This window comes from Apium graveolens, chromosome 3 (genome assembly GCF_009905375.1).
Source record: "Apium graveolens cultivar Ventura chromosome 3, ASM990537v1, whole genome shotgun sequence".
Taxonomy (NCBI): Eukaryota; Viridiplantae; Streptophyta; class Magnoliopsida; order Apiales; family Apiaceae; genus Apium; species Apium graveolens.
The window spans coordinates 144252509-144271425 of NC_133649.1; the positions used below are offsets into that span (position 1 = coordinate 144252509).

The window sequence follows — 18917 nt, forward strand, 5'->3', positions numbered from 1 at the left end:
ATGAACTCCGGTGAACCGGTGGTGAGTGATGATGTAATCACTGAGCTCTACTAAACCAAATACTTATTTTTGATTGTTACTTGTGTTATTCTTGAAAAACCCGAATGGTTTTGATCTTTGAAGTTATGGATTTGATTTTTGTTGAATAAAAGTGATTATGGATTGTTAGTATTATGGCTAATGGTTTAAAAGAAGTGAAATTGTTATTGCATGATAATTTTTGATTCGGCGTTTGTACAAATAAAAAGGGAATTGGATTTTGTGACTTGATTCTTAGTGTAAACTAAGCTTAATTAGTGAGAATGTGATTGCATGTTGGTTTAAAAGAAGAATTAGTGATGCATGTCATTGTTTGGTCCTTAAATTGTGATTTAAAACTTTGCATGTCAAGATTGATCTTTGCATGTGTGTTTTCTTAAAAACCCGAATGGGTCTTATGGTTAAAAAGAGAATTAAATTGATTTTGTGAGTTTACATGCGAATAATATTAGTTGTTAGTGATAATTAACAGGGAAAACTTGGTTGCATGTCAATGATTAGATGGTGCTTGTGTTCGAATTTTGATAATTGAAGAAGGTGTTGATTTTCGATTCTTAATGTGATTATGACTCGGTTTTTGGATTAAAAAGAATGAAGCTTAATTGCGTAAGAGACTCTTGTAATTTGCATGTTACCAAAAGATGTTTATTTGTGTTTGATTATGTATAATTGAAATTGAGTACGCTTGGTTGTGTTTTTGTGTTTATAGACGAATGGAATATAAGTATAAAAGCGATTCATTTGGTTCTATTACCTTGCTAAGTGAATGCAAGTGAAATTCTAGGAGATATGTGATTTATTTGTTTGTTGGATGGTTGTTGTGGTTCGAATTAAGGAGTAAAAGAAAAAGGGAATTAAGTTGTTTGATATTAAAGAACTATAAGTTAGAGTTATGATCGTAAAGATTTAATTGTGAATAAATCATGTACTCGTATGAGTTGTAATAGTGTGATTTGAAGAATAGTTAAGGTTAAGCAAGTATAAGTTGATTGTTGAGTATATAAAGATATAAAGGCTATGAGAAAGGAATGTGTTATGTACAATGTGCATATGTGTATAAGCTATACTCGTATATTGAGTCAAGAGTATAATCGAGCTATCGTATTGAGTGATCATTCCGGGAACGAGAGTTGATTGGTTTTTATTGTAGATTCAGAGCGTGAGGGCATTCAGACTAGAAAAGGGAAGGGTATAATAGGTGGCAGTAGTTCAACCTTCAGGAAAGCGAATTCAGGCAAGTAACTCTCATTACTTGTGTAAATGGTTATAGAGAGAATATTGTTTATGCCATGTAGAGTATTGAACTGTTAAAATGATGAATCCCTGTTATTGATTTGAGATACCCTGTCTTGATCTTGTGGAACTGTTATTGATAAGCTTATTGATTCAACCCTTTTTGGTAACTTATCTCTCCTGTTCAAATTATTTGTTATACCATGAACTGTTATAAACCCTATAAGTACCTTTACGAACCTCTTGTAATGATGCTACAATCCTTGATTCACCATATTCCCTATTAATCCTTAAACAGTTTTGATTCTTCTAATTTAAGTACCTTGTTATCATTGATTCAAGATCCCTAGAATTGCACCTTGCCTATCCTTGATTCATTTCCTTAACTTTGATTTCTTGAAATTGGATTTAAGAATGAGTTTTGAATTGAAAGAGTCCGAATGATTTCATATTCTTGGTAATGATAAAATGAATATAGAAAACCTACTTTTTCCAACTCAAGGTTTTCCAAACGAAATCCTAATGGATTGGATTGGACGTAAGAGGCTAGTGGGACTAGTCTAGTCATTGTAAGAGGCTAGCGGGGCTAGTCCAGTTTAAGGCTGAAATTATGCCGTTTGGTACCTTAAAGACCGGATGGAGGTCGATACGGGCTGATAACCCGTATTATAATGAAATGAAAGATAAAGTGGTCCAATCAAGGGATCCATATTGATTTTTAAAAAAGGAATTGAAATTTCCTACTCAGTAATTGATTCTTTGAAAATGAAATGGTTTATATTGCTTTGAAAAGAGTTGATTGTGATATTGTGCAGCTTATAACTCGTGAACCCTGATTTTTATTCTGTTGATCATATAATTGATTCCATCTAATGAAAAGATTGTCGCTTTCCCATTTAAAAGATCTGTTTTGATCCTTTAATGATTTGTGATGAATGTCGGCTTTCACCCTGCTTTGAGCCTTGTTCCTTGAAAGCCCCAAAATTGTTTTCCTTCATAACCCTTTCTTAACCCGGAAGATAGAAACCTGCCATCTAGAACTGATAAGGTAGAATGCCCTGAGATTGGTAAAGTATATTATGGATTTTATATTGTAGAACTACTTTAATAGTTACTTGCTGAGTTTTATACTCATATGTTTTGTTTTAATCTAACCATGGAAGTTAAGCAAGAAGATGGCCAGGCTTAGGCGCACTGCTCGTAAGAGCGTACCTGGTGATCCCTATCGTGTTGAGGGCTTCCAGTTGCCAGAGCAGGTAGTGATGTTTTGAGTGAGCAAGCGCTTAGCCAGAAAGTTGTTATGATACAATAGGTTATCTGTCGGTTCCAAGCCGGGATCGATTATGTATATTTAATATTATTTTGGGGTTGTAAGTTATATTTATGATTGGTAGTTGTAATCTTGTCTCATACTTTATCCTGTTTGATCCTGTTAGTAGCTAATCGGGGTTTATACTTATTTAATTAGTAGATTATTGGTGTATGGGTCCTCATTTCCTAACCCCGAGATTGAGGGCGTCACAACTGTCTACTTTCTCACCGACATAAGCTCCATTTGATCCCAGATATACTTTATACAAGAAGTGGATAATAAGTAGAGACTAGACACATTAAAAGATCAAAGTGCTATCAATAGTTAGAAAGAGTATTAAGTATACTCTTTATTGAGACATACTCCGGTCTCCATAATAGGGCATAGTAGAAGACTAAACTAGTTTAGCGGAACTAGGAAAAGTACTCACTAAAACCTATCAATTACTTCCTTCCCAAACCAATAAAGACATGGACTGTACTAACTCCCTTCCACAACCTTATCTGAATTTAGAGCATACTTACACCTTAATAATTAAGAAAAAATCAAAATGTTCATGTTTTTAGTCTGCTTAGAAGAGCTCCTGGCTTACTAGCACCCAGAAAGAGGCAAAGAAGCTACCTGAATAACACTGTGAGCAGCAAAGCGCAGTAGGCTACTACTGTGAAAGTTGACGTCCACTTTTCCCATGACACGCTTCCTCTTCTTAGTTAGTTTAGTAAGAGAATATGGCATCAAATATTATATGAAAGAGGAAAATATATAGACCAATGTTAACTTAAGTAGATAATAAGTTATTTCATGCAATACAGAATACAGTAGCTGCAAGTAACTCGCACCTTGCAACAACGTATGTTTAGCTAAAAAACCAATGCAGGCAAGTATGCGTAAACACATTTAAAGGGAAATGTAGCAAGCCAACAGAGGAAATTGAGTTAAATAATATATATGTGTGTGTGTGGCAAAAATATTGGCTTGTTCCAGCTGTGACTACAAATTATGGATTTTGAAGAATGGAGGAGGCTAGAAAAATAGATCCGGCCTAGACAGGGTATTGACATAAGAAATAATTAACTATAACATCCACTTATCTCACTTAAAAAAGAAAAGAAAAGAGAAGTACTTGTACTTGCAGGGTAATATCTTAATGAAAAATTAAATGTGTATTCAAAAACAAAAACACAAGAATTGTCCGTGAAGATATGTTCATTGCTCTCTTAATTGTATTTGGTTTTGCGTAAGGAGGTAAAGGTGCCGGTGTTCTTGAATGCTTGCATGTTGAATACAAAATAGATCTAGCGGTAAAAGTTTACAGTTATAAACCTTCTACATTGTCTAAGCTGTCAACCTCTGCCATATTGGCTCAGCATCACATGCCTTACATAGCTCTTCATACACGATGTGAGGATACTTTTCATTCACACAGTCCTCTCACTTCACAAAAAAAGTCTTATAATAACAATAGAAAAATGGAGTATGATCATCAATGAAGAAGCTAAGGAAAATACCTTGGGTAGTTCAACTGCACGCCTAATTGATGTTGTCCTCCAGCCAACAATATCTGATTGTAATAGTCAACGAAAAATGATAATATAGTATGCTATCAAGACACGTACAGTATTAGTACAGCTGGATTAAATTGTAAGGATACGATCATAACCAACATTTGAACATGCTACACAACGTTTGAATAAACATAGTCCAAACCTGTATTTATCGATTAGTCCATAAATGCAACATAAGAACAGTTAAAAATCCAATGAATGACCCCAACATCAACTTTCTCAAGAGCAGTTAGACCAAACAAAAACGGGACCTGCCAAATTATTAATACAAATAGGTGGAATGGTTTAAAAAAGCAACAGATTTCATAATGACAATAACATAGCAAAGGAGAAATTATATGCCTATGAAAGTTCAGGAATCCTCTGTCGCGACTAAAGAAGTTAAGGCAGGAGCACTGGAGAGACATAGGAAAGTACTGCATGCAAGAATCACAATTCACTTCTATTATGAACAGATTGACTTATTCAAATTCGGAACTCTCAGTATGCTAAGTAATATCATTATTAAGATCAATTTATAACTTACAACTCAAGATTAAAGTGTAAAATTCAAAATATTAAAGTACAACTTTGAAGCATTTAACAACAGAATAGTTCAGAATTCAATATATAGATCATATAACTAGTTCAACCAATAGTGAGCTATACAGAATAAATAATGCAAATGGTTAGCTTTATCATTGTAGTTCTCAACTGGAAAGTATATGATGCAACAATAAATAACCAATTCATTTTATCGACAAACAAAATTTCAATAATGCAAAATATTCAGTTTCTCGGTCCTGACAAACAAGCAAAACTCCTACCTTCTTGTTACCTCTTGAACCATGATGAGGCGTAGCGACAATAATAAAGTTAACTGGCTCTAAACCTCCTATTGTCCCATTTGACACCTCGCCAGCATCAACTGAAAAGTCCCTTTCATTTTCAGTTTTGCAAGGCCTGTATAATTTCCCAATAACATATCTTGCCACTAATCCTCCCACAGAATGAGCAACAAATGAAATCTTATGAAGATTTTGCTTTTGCTTGACCAGTTCAAGAACCTGGAAAATAATTATATTAGAAAGTTGAAGTATAATATATTAATAGGTCATTCATAACTGACTTTCTTTTAGCCATAAATATAAGAAAAACAAACCTCCTAGCCAATCTCTCACCCATTACATCCACGCCATCTAGTGAAAAACTTAGCCCTCTCCATCTTCTGCTCCACACCACTCCCCAATCCACCACCACCTCTCAACCTACTATCAATTCTCCTAACAGGCGAAAAACTGCCACAATTCCCTTCCTAACTTCCTGTTAATCCAATTAGGGTTAAATAATTTTGTGAAAAAATTATTTAAACACAAAAGCTTCATGTTAATCCAATTTATGTAAATTAAATTTTTATCAGTAACAATAAAATTACAATACATAGAGAATCTTTTAAAATTTGACAACTGTTAGGAATATGTTGTGTACTTGATGATAACTTGAAAAAAACACTAAGTAGATTTTATTTAAGTGATTTTGTAGCTTTCAATGGATGATAATTTAAACATTCGTTGAAAGAGTAGCTTATGTATAATAAGATTAGTAGCACATTTTTGTATACTTGGATAGCTTAGTGAACTAGATGTTGTAGATTGTTCAAGTCATGTTAACTACTAGATTATTATACAAGATAGGATGGTTAATTGTAAATATTAGATGCCTTGTAATCTTGTGTAAATGAAATAGAGTTAACTATCAAGAAGACAGTCTCAACGGATGATTTACAAAGCCTCAACGAATGATCAACATAAGTTTCGACGGATGATCACACAAAGTTCCAACGGATGATCAACCTGAGTTTCAACGGATGTTCAAATTCAAAAGAGCAGTTGATAGTGACTTGACAGTCACATGCGTTGGTTGTATGCAACGGGAATGTGGCAGCCTGTTTGAAGGATTTAGAGAACAAAGAAGCATTTCCATTTCCATGCTAAACAAATGATATTCAAAGATGCTGGAAAGAGAAGTGTAGCAGAATGAAGATTAGACTAGATATAGTTTGTCTTATTATTTTGTCTCTTTATCATGTAACTTGGTGATATATAAACCAAGGGTAGCAAGTTGAATAGTAATCAAGTAAGTAAGAAATTACCTGAGAAATAGAAAAAGCAAAATCTGTAAAGAATTTCTCAGTTCTTGTATTTCAACTTGTAAGCAGTTGTGAAGAATTTTGTTACACAGAGTTCTCAACTTAATATATATCTCTGGTGGAAAAGTTCAATCTACCAGGATGTTTTTAAATACTTATATTTGATTACTTTGTGATTTAATTTCTTTACTACTTTCATTCCACACCATTGTTAAATCAAACACAGTTATATATTTATAGTAGAACTGTTCTTAAAATTAAAAAGTAGCCAGAATTACATTCAACCCCCCTTCTGTAATTCTTGTTTAGATTGTTTGGGAATAAAAATTGGTATCAGAGCAAGCTCTTGAAGAACAAAGAGTTTAAAGATCACAACAATTAACAAGATGATCAAAAAGGATGTTGGAGTAAAGATTCCATTTTCTGGACAAAGACAACTATCACCATTGGAAGGTGATAAAAAGGTCCACATATCAAGATGAAGCATATGTGGACTGTATTGAGAAAGGTCCACATGTCCCTATGAGACCTGCTACAGGAAATGAAACATCTGTCCCAAAGCCTAGAGCATAATGGTCTGATCCATAAATTGAACAAGTGCGAAAAGATAAAAAGGCCCTGAACATTTTGTTTAATGGTGTTGACGGTGACATGTTTGAGAACATCATAAACTGCAAAACTGCTAAGGATGTTTGGGAAATAATTCAAGTCATATGTGATGGAACTGAGCATGTAAGGGAAAACAAAATGCAACTCTTGATTCAGTAATATGAGCATTTTCACAGTGAAGAAAGTGAGTCACTCACTGACATATTTAGTAGATTTCAAAAGCTACTAAATGCTCTAAAATTGCATAGAAGGGTCTATCAAACAAAGGACTCAAACCTCAAATTTTTTATATCTCTACCAAAGGATTGGAATCTCATGATAGTCTCACTAAGAAACTCTCAAGACTACAAGAAATTCACCTTGGATAAACTGTATGGAATTCTAAAGACCTATGAGCTTGAAATAGAGCAAGATGAAAAGTTAGAGAATGGAATAAAGAAAGGAGGGTCCATTGCACTAGTTGTTGAGCAAGAAAAGGAGAAGGAGACAAAGGTATAAGCTGTTGAATCTGCACCAAACCATAGAGTTTGTGAAGGCAAGGGAAAAGGGCTAGTAGCTGAACATGAAGACAACCTTAGTCAAGATGACATGGATGACATAGATGAGCATTTTGCTTTTCTATCCAGGAGATTTGCCAAGCTCAAATTCAAGAAGAATTTTGGAGCAGCCAAGGCAAACAGAAACATGGTTGATAAGTCTAAATTCAAATGTTTCAAGTGTGGCTTGAAAAGTCATTTTGATAGTGAATGCAGAAAGTCCGATTCTAGTAAAAAGAAGTTTGAGGCTGTTGATTACAAACATAAATATTTTGAGTTACTCAAACAAAAGGAAAGGGCTTTCATCACACAGGAAAATGACTGGGCTTTAGATGGATTAGAAGATGATGAAGATACAAGCTATGTCAATCTAGCACTTATGGCCAAATCAGATGAAACGGAGGTCAGTTCATCAAGTAATCAGGTAATCACCACTAATCTATCACATTTATCTAAAGCTGAGTGTAATGATGCCATAAATGACATGTCTACTGAATTATATCATTTGTGTGTTAAACTCAAGTCTTTCACTAAAGAAAACACTAATCTTAAGGAGAACGATCTGTTTTTAAGTGAAATAAATATTGTGTTAGAGACTCAATTTGTTGAGTTTCAAAAACTGAAAATAGAATGCAAGACTATCAAAGATGAATTGGCTGAATCACTAAAGATAGAGGAGATTTTAAGAAAGAATCTTGAATGAGAACATGAAGTAATTAAGGCATGGAAATCATCTAGAGATGTCCATGCTCAAATTACTAAAGTTCAAGGTATAGAATCCTTTTGTGATGCAGCCTGTAAAAAGAACAAAGAGAAGCTTGATTCCAATTTGATTGAAGGACTTACAACGGATGTGGATTCGACGGATGATGAAAATTATCCGTCGAATAATCAAAAAGATTATCCGTCGAAAGACAATGAGCCACATCCATTGAGTGTAAGTAAACCAGTTAGCAAAGCTAAGCTACCTAAATTAAATGAAAAATATGGATCAATTTCTAAGAACTTTGTTCCAGGAGAAACAAGTCAAGTGAAACAGAACAAGAGAGTCAATGTAGGGCATCTGTCCATTAAGCAATTAAATGATAGATTGGAGAAAATTGAAGTGAGAACATAATTTAAAAGGAAAAACAATAGAAATGCGAAAGTAGGAATTAACAAACATAACAACTACACACCAGATAAATATGCACCAAAAAAAATCTGTGTTAAGTGTGGTAGTGTTAATCATTTGTCTGTTAATTGCAAACTTGCTATGCCTGCTTCCATGTCTGCACCTCCTTCATTTCCCAGTATGCCTACAATGTATGTGAATGTTATGCCTGCACATAATTTGAATGCACGGTTTGCTAATATGCCATTTTCACAAAATCCTTACTATGCTGCATTTAGTATGCCACAAATGCCATTTAGCATGCCTTACTGGAATAACATGTTTGCATAAAATATGCCTTTCCATGTTAATCAGCCTGTGTATGATAATTCTGTAATGATGAATGGTTTTAAGGGTTCTATTCAATTGGCTAAGGATGAATTTCAAATGCCAAAGTCAAATTAAGACAAGCCTAAGAAACCTAAGAAAAAGGCTAACAAAATAGGACCCAAGGAAACTTGGGTACCAAAATCAACTTGATTTGATTTTGTTGTGTGCAGGGAAACATAAAGAATCTTTGGTATTTGGACAGTGGGTGCTCAAGGCACATGACTGGAGATTCTACCCTGCTCACTAAGTTCAAGGAGAGAGCTGGCCCAAGTATCACTTTTGGAAATGACATCAAGGGGTATACTATGGGGTATGGCTTGATTTTAAATGATAATGTCATCATTGAAGAGGTTGCCCTAGTGGATGGACTCAAGCATAATTTGTTGAGTATCAGCCAGCTTTGTAATAAGGGCAACTCAGTAACATTCTATTCTGAAGCCTGTGTTGTGACCAACAAGAAGAGCAACAAAGTGGTTCTCACTGGAGTGAGAAAAGAAAATGTGTACTTAGCTGACTTCAACTCATCAAATGCAGAATCTGTCACTTGTCTATTTAGCAAGGCAAGTCAAGATGAAAGTTGGTTGTGGAACAAGAAGCTATCCCACCTTAATTTCAAGACTATAAATGAGCTAGTCAGGAAAGACTTGGTGAGAGGTATTCTTCAAGTGGAATTCTCAAAGGATGGACTGTGTGATGCCTGTCAGAAAGGAAAGAAAATTAAGGCATCATTCAGAAAGAAGCTTGATTCAACAATTGAAGAACCTCTACAACTATTGCACATGTATTTGTTTGGACCATTCAATGTGTTATCAATCTCAGGGAAAAGATACTGCCTAGTAATTGTGGATGATTTCTCAAAGTTCTCTTGGACATATTTTCTAAAATCCAAAGACGAAGCTAGTAAAATCATCATCAATCACATAAGGCAAGTCAACAATCATCCTGACTTCAAAGTAAGAAGAATCAGGAGTGACAATGGAACTGAGTTCAAGAATTATGTGATGAGATCATTTTGTGAAGAGAATGGAATCATGCATGGCAGCAAGAACCCCACAACAAAATGGTGTGGTGGATAGGAAAACAGATCTCTTATTGAAGCTGCAAGGACAATGCTAGAAGAATCAAAGTTACCAACATACTCTTGGGCTGAAGCTGTAAATACTGCATGCTACACTCAGAATATTTCTTTGGTCAATCAAGCAAAATGCATGACACCCTACCAATTGTTCAAGAATAGGAAGCCAAGACTAAACTTTCTTCATGTCTTTGGCTGTAAATGCTATATCTTAAGGAATCAAACTGATCAGTATGGGAAGTTTAATGCCAAAGCAGATGAAGGTGTTTTTGTTGGATATGCTATTGGAAAAGCATATAGAGTCTACAATCTCAGAACCAACATTATTATGGAATCTGTACATGTTGTGTTTGATGATAAAAAGATTAAAGGACTGCAAGATGGAGATTTCCATGAAAGCCTCAGATTTGATAATGTTGAAATGGTTTGTGAAGATAGTGATGATGAAAGTGATCAAGAACCAATGTCTAAGGAAAATGCAGAAAAATATATAACCAATGGAGCACATAATTCAACATCCGTCGAAAGACCAAGTGCATCATCCGTTGAAAGACAATTTGCATCATCCGTCGAAAGGCAAAATTCAACATCCGTTGAATCAGCTATAGAAATTGAGGGCCAATACAGATCATAATCAGAAAGGACCCCAATTACAAGTCAAAGATCCACAACCTCAGGGAGAGTCTCTTCTAATCAAAACTCGGTCACACATCAAGACAACAATGAGGCCTTTTTATCTAGAGCTAATCTACCTCAACAGAGAAAATGGATGAGAGATCACCCATTTGAACTGATCATTGGTGATGCATCTTCAAGAGTGCAAACAAGGAGTAACTCAAGATGAATGTCTATATAACAGCTTTCTATATCAGGAAGAGCCTAAAAAGGTAGAAGAAACTCTGTTGGATCCTGATTGGGTTTTAGCTATGCAAGAGGAGCTAAACCAATTTGAAAGGAATAAAGTATGGAAGCTGGTACCCAAGCCTAAAGGAAAGAATCCTATTGACACTAAGTGGGTATTCAGAAACAAGATGGATGAAAATGGCATAGTAGTCAGGAACAAAACTAGATTGGTTGCTAAGGGCTATTGTCAACAAGAAGGAACTGATTTTGATGAAACCTTTTCTCCTGTTGCAAGACTTGAAGCCATCAGAATCTTCTTAGCCTATACAACCCATGCTAATTTCAAAGTCTATCAAATGGATGTTAAAAGTGTCTTTCTAAATGAAAATTTGGAAGAGGAAGTCTATGTCAATCAGCCTCCTGGTTTTGAAGACCAAAATTTTCCAGAATATGTCTACTATCTTCTGAAAGCACTTTATGGATTGAAGCAAGCACCTAGAGCCTGGTATGATACTTTGTCAAAGTTTCTCTTAGAAAATCACTTCACTAGAGGTATTGTTGACAAAACCTTATTCTTTAGAAATGTTAATGGCTCTAGTATACTTGTTCAAATTTATGTAGATGATATTATATTTGGCTCTACAGATGAAAAACTTTGCAAAAAGTTTGCGAAATTGATGCAAAATAAATATGAAATGAGCATGATGGGAGAACTAACTTACTTTCTTGGTTTATAAGTTAAGCAAGTTAGTGATGGAATATTCATTAGTCAAACCGAATATATTTATGATCTTTTGAAAAAGTTTAAATTTAATGGATTGCACATCTGCAAAAACTCCCATGGCCACTGCAACTAAACTTGAATTGAACACAACTGAAAAGTCTGTGGATATTTCAAGCTATAGAGGCATGGTTGGCTCACTTTTATATTTAAAATCTAGTAGTCCAGATATAATGTTTGCTACTTGTCTCTGTGCTAGATTTCAGGCTGATCCTAGATAATCTCATTTAATAGCTACAAAGAGAATTTTCAGATATCTCAAAGGAACACCAAAGCTTGGCATTTGGTATCCTAAAGATTCTGGTTTTGATCTAACTAGTTATTCAGATGCAGATTATGCAGGTTGTAAAATTGATAGATAAAGTACAACAGGAACCTGTTAATTTTTAGGAGACAAGCTATTATCCTGGTTTAGTAAAAAGCAAAATTCAGTTTCTACCTCTACAACTGAAGCTGAATATATTGCTGCTGGTAGTTGCTGTGCACAAATTTTATGGATGAAAAATCAACTATTAGACTATGGTCTATAAGTGAATAAGATTCCTACTTTTTGTGATAACACAAGTGCTATTGCCATCCCTGAGAATCCAGTACAATATTCAAGGACTAAGCACATTGACATCAAGTACCACTTCATTAGAGAGCATGTTATGAATGGTACTGTGGAACTTCATTTTGTTCCAAGTGAAAAACAACTTGCAGACATCTTTACCAAACCACTTGATGAATCCTCATTCACTAGGTTGGTAAGTGAGTTAGGTATGCTTAATTACTCATAATCTACTTTGATGTCTAAGTAAATTGAATTGCAGCCAGAATAATATTTGATATTTCTTGTCAGTAATATAAATTTTGGCTAAGTCAAAATTTATATCTCGACGGATGTTCATTATCCGTTGAAAAAGAACATCCATTGAACTTTATTATCTGTAGAAGTATCAATTATTACTTTGGGTAATTTTATCATCATCCATCGAATTGTACTCAATCTTAGGTGTTAATTTTGAGCATCATCCATCAAATTTACTTACAGCATGTATGTATATTTCAACGGATAATCTTAGAATTTTGACAGTTTTTCTTATTTTTAAACAGCTATTTTGGGTTAATTTGATTGGTCACTTTATTTTAATTTTTACTTTTTGATAGTTTATTTTTAAGAAAGTATAAAAGCTAATTACATTTCTATTCTCTGTTTTTATCTTTCTCAAAGCAATTTTCTTTAACTTCTTCTTCCCAAAAGCAAATACTCTCTCTGCAACTAATCTCAATCACAACAATGGCACTCGTAGTCAAAATCATGTCCTCAACTGGGGTTGTTTATGAAAAGAATAACTTTGTGGCTTTGGTGAACAAGCAAATTCCGGCATCTGAAGACTATCACAAGATGATGGACTTCATACTAAACTGCAAATTGAGCTATGCCATGCTTGAGTCCCCAACCATTTACTGTGAGGTTGTCGAGGAAATTTGGACTATAGTTGTGTTCAATTCAAAGGACAAGACTATTACCTTCACTCTCAAAGGTAATGAGCACTGTGTTAACTGTGATGTAATTGAAAAGTGTTTTAAATTGCCTGAAAATAACACACTTGCTCCACACACAGACACTGATGTTAGTAACATGCTAGTTTCTATAAGTTATGCTCTTGATGCCACTAAATTAGGTGATGTTAGGAGACTAGGTCTTAGAAAAGAATGGAGTTTTCTGTGTGATTCATTCATCAAGGTGTTTTCTGGAAAAATAAGTAATTTTGATGTTGTATCTTACTCACTTGCTCATATGCTTTACAAACTCCTTAGTGATAAGTATTTCAATTTTAGCACTTCTGTCATTTATGAGATAGGGAGTAAACTAGGGGATAAGAAGAGGTCTAAGAATATCCATGTTAGGTCACACACACATTGTAGAGGGGGTGAATACAGTGTATAGTACACTCAAATCGAACAGAAAACAAACTTTATTGAAACAATAAACTCTGTTACAATATGGAACTGTTACCTCTCAGTGATGAACAAATATCACGAGAGCTGCTAGGGTTATAAAGAATAATAACTTCGATAATGATAACTCTTATAGTGTAAACCCTATGCCTGTGTTTATATACTACACAGTTACAAGATAATCGCTAATTGATATGGAATATAATTCTGCTTCCTAAAATATATCAATCAGATATCTTCTATTCCAACTATTCCATTCTTCACGGAATTCCTTCTTCATGCATATCTCTTCTTATGTTTTATCTCTATCTTCTTTCCTTTAATTAGCTACTGTCCTTATCTGATTGTCCTTCAGCACTTAAGTTTTGATATCTATCTTCTGATGATTATCTCCTGATAATATAAGTACTGATATCCTTAAGTCCTGACTTCCAGTATAAGTACTGATCAACAGTTAAGTACTGATCTATCCTGTTCACACAAGATCTGAAAGCTAAACATAAGACATATTAGCCATGACATTATCAAATATATCTAACAATCTCCCCCAACTTGTAAATTAACAAAATATACAAGTTAAACAGATATTTGATGATGTCAAAAACATTAAGTACAAATGCATGAGAAATAGACTAGATAACTACAACTTACAGTCCTTAAAGTTTTATCAATTTCAACTTCTGATAACAACTTCAATCTGCATAAATATCAGAATTTAAGCAGTTGTAGATCTTCGACTTGGCTTCATCATCTTCTGATCTCTCTGATGTCAGGAGTTGTTCTGAGATAGTTCTTCAACAAACATTTCTCAGCATATCTTAGTTCATCAATCATTCTCCTTTTAACACCTTTAAGCTCTGCAGTATCTTCACCAGTTTGAAAGATTGCAGCTCTGAGATCATTAATCTTTGCTTTCCTTAACTCCTGGTCTAGTCTTATGACATAAGCTTTGTCAGATTCAAGATTGAATTCAAGTCCCTTAATACCAAGATACGTTCTGATCTGTGCAGTATTAGGCTTCATATCAACAATATCCCCATTGTGATCTCTGTACTTTGGAACATATCTGCTGTCAGACTTAACAGAATAAAGCCTTTTCTGTCTCTGAATCTGTTCTTTTAAGTAGTTTGTAGCAGTCTCTGTTATTCTGTCATCCACTTGAAGTAAGAAAAGTACATGCTCCAATTCTTTAAAATACTTCAAAGGAATGGCATTTTGTCTTATATGATAAACCCTACGATCTGTCATGAAATACAACATGATGTATTCTTTCAAGTAGGTATGGTAAACCATCTGTACAGATTCTAGTTGATTCAATCTCTCAGGAGTTGCTCCAATACCTGGTTCACTCAAGGAAGTTGGATCATCGGTAGTGTTGTGTACTCTTCTTTCATCAGCACTTCCCAATCCAGTTTTATCTCTAGCTTCCTTTCCAGTAACTACTCTTGCTTCAAAACCACTTGGAGTAGTCTTCAAAGATTGAGTCTTTTTTGCTTTAGTGAATCCTGGTAGGAGTGTTTTAGATATATTTTCTGATATCAAGTTAACTTGAGCACTGTCAGAGGTTACTTGCTTCTTCTGAATATCAGAACTTACAATTTCTTGACTCTGAACAACTTGAGCCATGTCAGAGGTTGTTTTAAGAACTTTTCTTGAAGTCAGAGCAAGATCATCTTTTCCATCAGTAATTTCTTCTTCCTCAGGAGGTACATAAGGCTTGATAGGTTCACCAACCTTTTCTTTACCCTTGGATCTTGGATCTATCTGTGGTTGTGATCTAGCCAAAGTTTCTTCAGTATGTATCCTTTCTTTGATCACAATGCCTTTAGGTTTTGGAAGTAACTTTTTACCAGAAGCTTCAGATTTAGATGTGACTTTCTCTGATTTAAGTCTGGCTTCTTCTTCCTTTAAACTTTCCAAGTCCATCCCTGGATTTTCTTGAAGAAATAACTGTCTTGACATTTCCTCATCAAGATCTAGAAGTTCATCAGAACTTATCCTTTTACCAGCAGCAGAACTTATTCTTTTCCCAGTATCAGAACTTGTTCTGTGACTAGCTTGTCTTGATGTAAACCTTCTACCTTGACTATGACCACTACCCATTCCAGAGTTTCCTTGGTCATCTTTGCCATCATCCTTTCCTTGCAGTGTCTTGTTGGTTTTGCATTTGGACTTAATTACCTTCTCCCCCTTTTTGGCATCAGCAGGTAATAAAAGAGAGATAAGTAGTTCCACTGAGGTCTGGATTTCAGTAAGTTGCGATTGCTGAGAAGCTTGATTTGTCAGAATTTGATCAATCTGAGCTTGTTGCTTCTCTTGAGTTTTCTCAATATAAGCAACCCTGTCAATGGTAGGTTGGAAGAACTTTTTCTTATCAATTTTCCAAACTTGTTCTTGTTTGATAAAGTTCTCCTGAATCTTGTGTAGCTCTGCATGAGTGTTGGAATGAAGACCTTGTAGATGTTTAGTACTCAATGCAGTGACTCTAAGCTGGGTTTTAAAATCATCAGAATGTAACATTTCATCAGCTTTAGTCAAGTGCTCAGCAAGATGTAAAGCATTTGGAACAAATGAAACTGAGTTCCATTCCTTAGTCCACTCCTGACCTGCAGGAGTTTCACTCCAAGGTACTGGTGCATCCCTGATAACAAACTCCTTTACCAGTTCAGACTTAGGAAGAGTCAGTGGAGGAGTATGTCCTGAAGGACCTGCTTCATCAGCATCTACAGTTGTAGCAGCCTCACCAGTATCTCCAACATTTGCAGCATCAGAACTTAGATGGCGAGTCATATGATTCGCTCTTGCTGACGGATAGCTTCCCGCCTTTCCTCCTCCAGGCGCTCCAGATGGCGATGATAATCCATCTCGAAGAATAGAAGGTGAGCCAGCACCTCCTGTGGGACAGAGTCCCAGATCTCCTCAGGAATGGCTGTTATATGCCACTCCAGCTGCCAGTCGGCACAACTGAGCTCCATTGTGAAGGTTTGTGTGTTCAAAAACATGTTGTATCGAACCATTGTGTTTTTGACAGAAGAAGGAGGATAAGTGTGTGAGAAGAATGTGAGGGAAAGACTGATGTGAAGTGGTTGTTTATATAGGCAAAAGAATGCCAAGAGACGCAAAGATATTTAATGCTGACAGGTAGAATTAATTCTACCTCGTCTTCCTACACTTTGAAAAAGAATAACAGTCATTGGAAAGAGGAATCATGGTCTAGACCGCACAAGACACAAGATACAGTGGACTGTTCAAGTACAAAACCATTAATCCTAATCATAGTGACTATTAATCTTCCACTTCAACATATGCGAGTACAAACTGAGACTGTTATTAAATTTCATTCAAAAATAAGCCAAGTAAAGGATTAGACTGAGAAATCAGAACTTAGACCTATACCAGAACTTAACAGTCATCAGAACATAATTTCTTAACTCGAAAAAGGAATGCTCATCTTAGTAAATCCTCATACAAGTTCTTAGTTATGAACGTCAGAACTGAATCATCAGAACGTGTAACTAGAACTTGTCCTCAGAATTTGTGCAAAAATGACACAATGACTGTTTATCTACAATAACATAGACCACCACAGAAATTTTCATCATTCAGATGGAGTGATTAGTGTGTGCATTAAGCTAAATGACAGACAAAGAGTAAAGTCTGATTCACTTCAGTACATCTTAGAAATAAGGCATAACTAAAATTTTGCTAAAGAGCTGTCATTATCCTGAAACCTACTGATGAATGAGTTCATGCTTGAGGCCACCTCAACTGTTTTGTGCTAATTTTATGCATCTTTTGAAATTCTATTTTACAGTGGCTTCTCAGTGTAAGTGAGTCACGACTGTTTATCAGAATTTATGCTATTATCAGAGTATTTCTCCAGTAATCATAGAGTGTGAAAAGTCACCAAGAAAATATTTTGCTTTTCTAATGCATATTTACTTAATACCAGCAATGCACTTGGGTCGTCCCTTTCACATTTTTACTCTAGATCTCAAAGGAGTACCTGATTTTATTCTTTAATCTTTTTGCTTTTTCTTTTGATAAGAGAGGTCTATCAGCACTTAGTGCACTCAGCAGTTTTACTAGTATCAGAACTTAACAGATGAGTAGCATTATTCTAATTTGTGACTTAGTAATAAGATATACAAAGTAAACTTAACTAAGCTCAATTATCAGAATTTGCTAGTGTCATAAGATTTCCACTGAAATAATTACTTCTTTCATGGAATCATTTGTTTATTGAAGACTACTAGGTCAGTATCTAGCACAGTTATCCTCATAGGATTGAATAGGTACTAGAACAAACATATCACTTATCAGAGTTTAGAAACATATATCAGACAACAGTCAGTACTTAAAGACATTTATCAATTAAGCACAGAATACACAATGAGATTAATTCTGTAAATACTGAGCATAAAGTCTGATAACACAGAACAAGTCTAAGCAGATTTAAAGAAAGAACCTGAAACCATTCCAAGTTCATTTACCAATCTTGTAAAAGTAGCTTCACATAATGGTTTTGTGAAGATATCTGCCAACTGTTGATCTGTGGGAACAAAATGCAATTCCACTGTACCTTTATCCACATGTTCCCTGATGAAGTGGTACCTGATGCTGATGTGCTTTGTCATTGAGTGTTGAACTGGATTACCTGTCATAGCAATAGCACTTTGATTATCACAGTAAATAGGGATTTTGAAATATGTTAACCCATAATCCAGTAACTGATTCTTCATCCCAAGAATCTGTGCACAACAGCTTCTTGCAGCAATATACTCTGCTTCTGCAGTTGATGTGGAAATTGACTTTTGTTTCTTGCTGTACCAAGAAACCAATCTGCCTCCAAGAAATTGGCAGCTTCCACTTGTGCTTTTCCTGTCAATTTTGCAACCTGCAAAATCTGCATCTGAGTAACCTATTAGTTTAAAATCTGATTCTCTAGGATACCATAATCCCAGAGCAGCTGTTCCTTTAAGATACTTAAAGATTCTTTTTACAGCTGTTAAGTGAGGTTCTCTTGGATCTGCTTGAAATCTTGCACAAAGACAGGTAGCATACATGATATCAGGTCTACTAGCAGTTAAATAGAGTAGAGAGCCAATCATACCTCTGTAGTCAGTAATATCTACTGATTTACCGGTATCCTTATCCAGTTTTGTTGCAGTGGCCATTGGAGTGGATGCACTTGAACAATCTTGCATTCCAAATTTCTTTAGCAAGTTTCTGGTGTACTTGGTTTGACAAATAAAAGTGCCTTCCTCATTCTGCTTGACTTGAAGGCCCAGACAATAGCTAAGTTCCCCCATCATACTCATCTGATATCTTGACTGCATTAGTTTGGCAAACTTCTTGCAAAGTTTGTC

At 35.1% G+C, this 18917-nt stretch overlaps 1 pseudogene; it reads right to left on the reverse strand.

Annotated features, from left to right (window-relative positions):
• Positions 1–3719: 3719 nt before the first annotated feature.
• Positions 3720–18917, reverse strand: part of LOC141714620 (uncharacterized) — a 50021-nt pseudogene continuing 34823 nt past the window's right edge.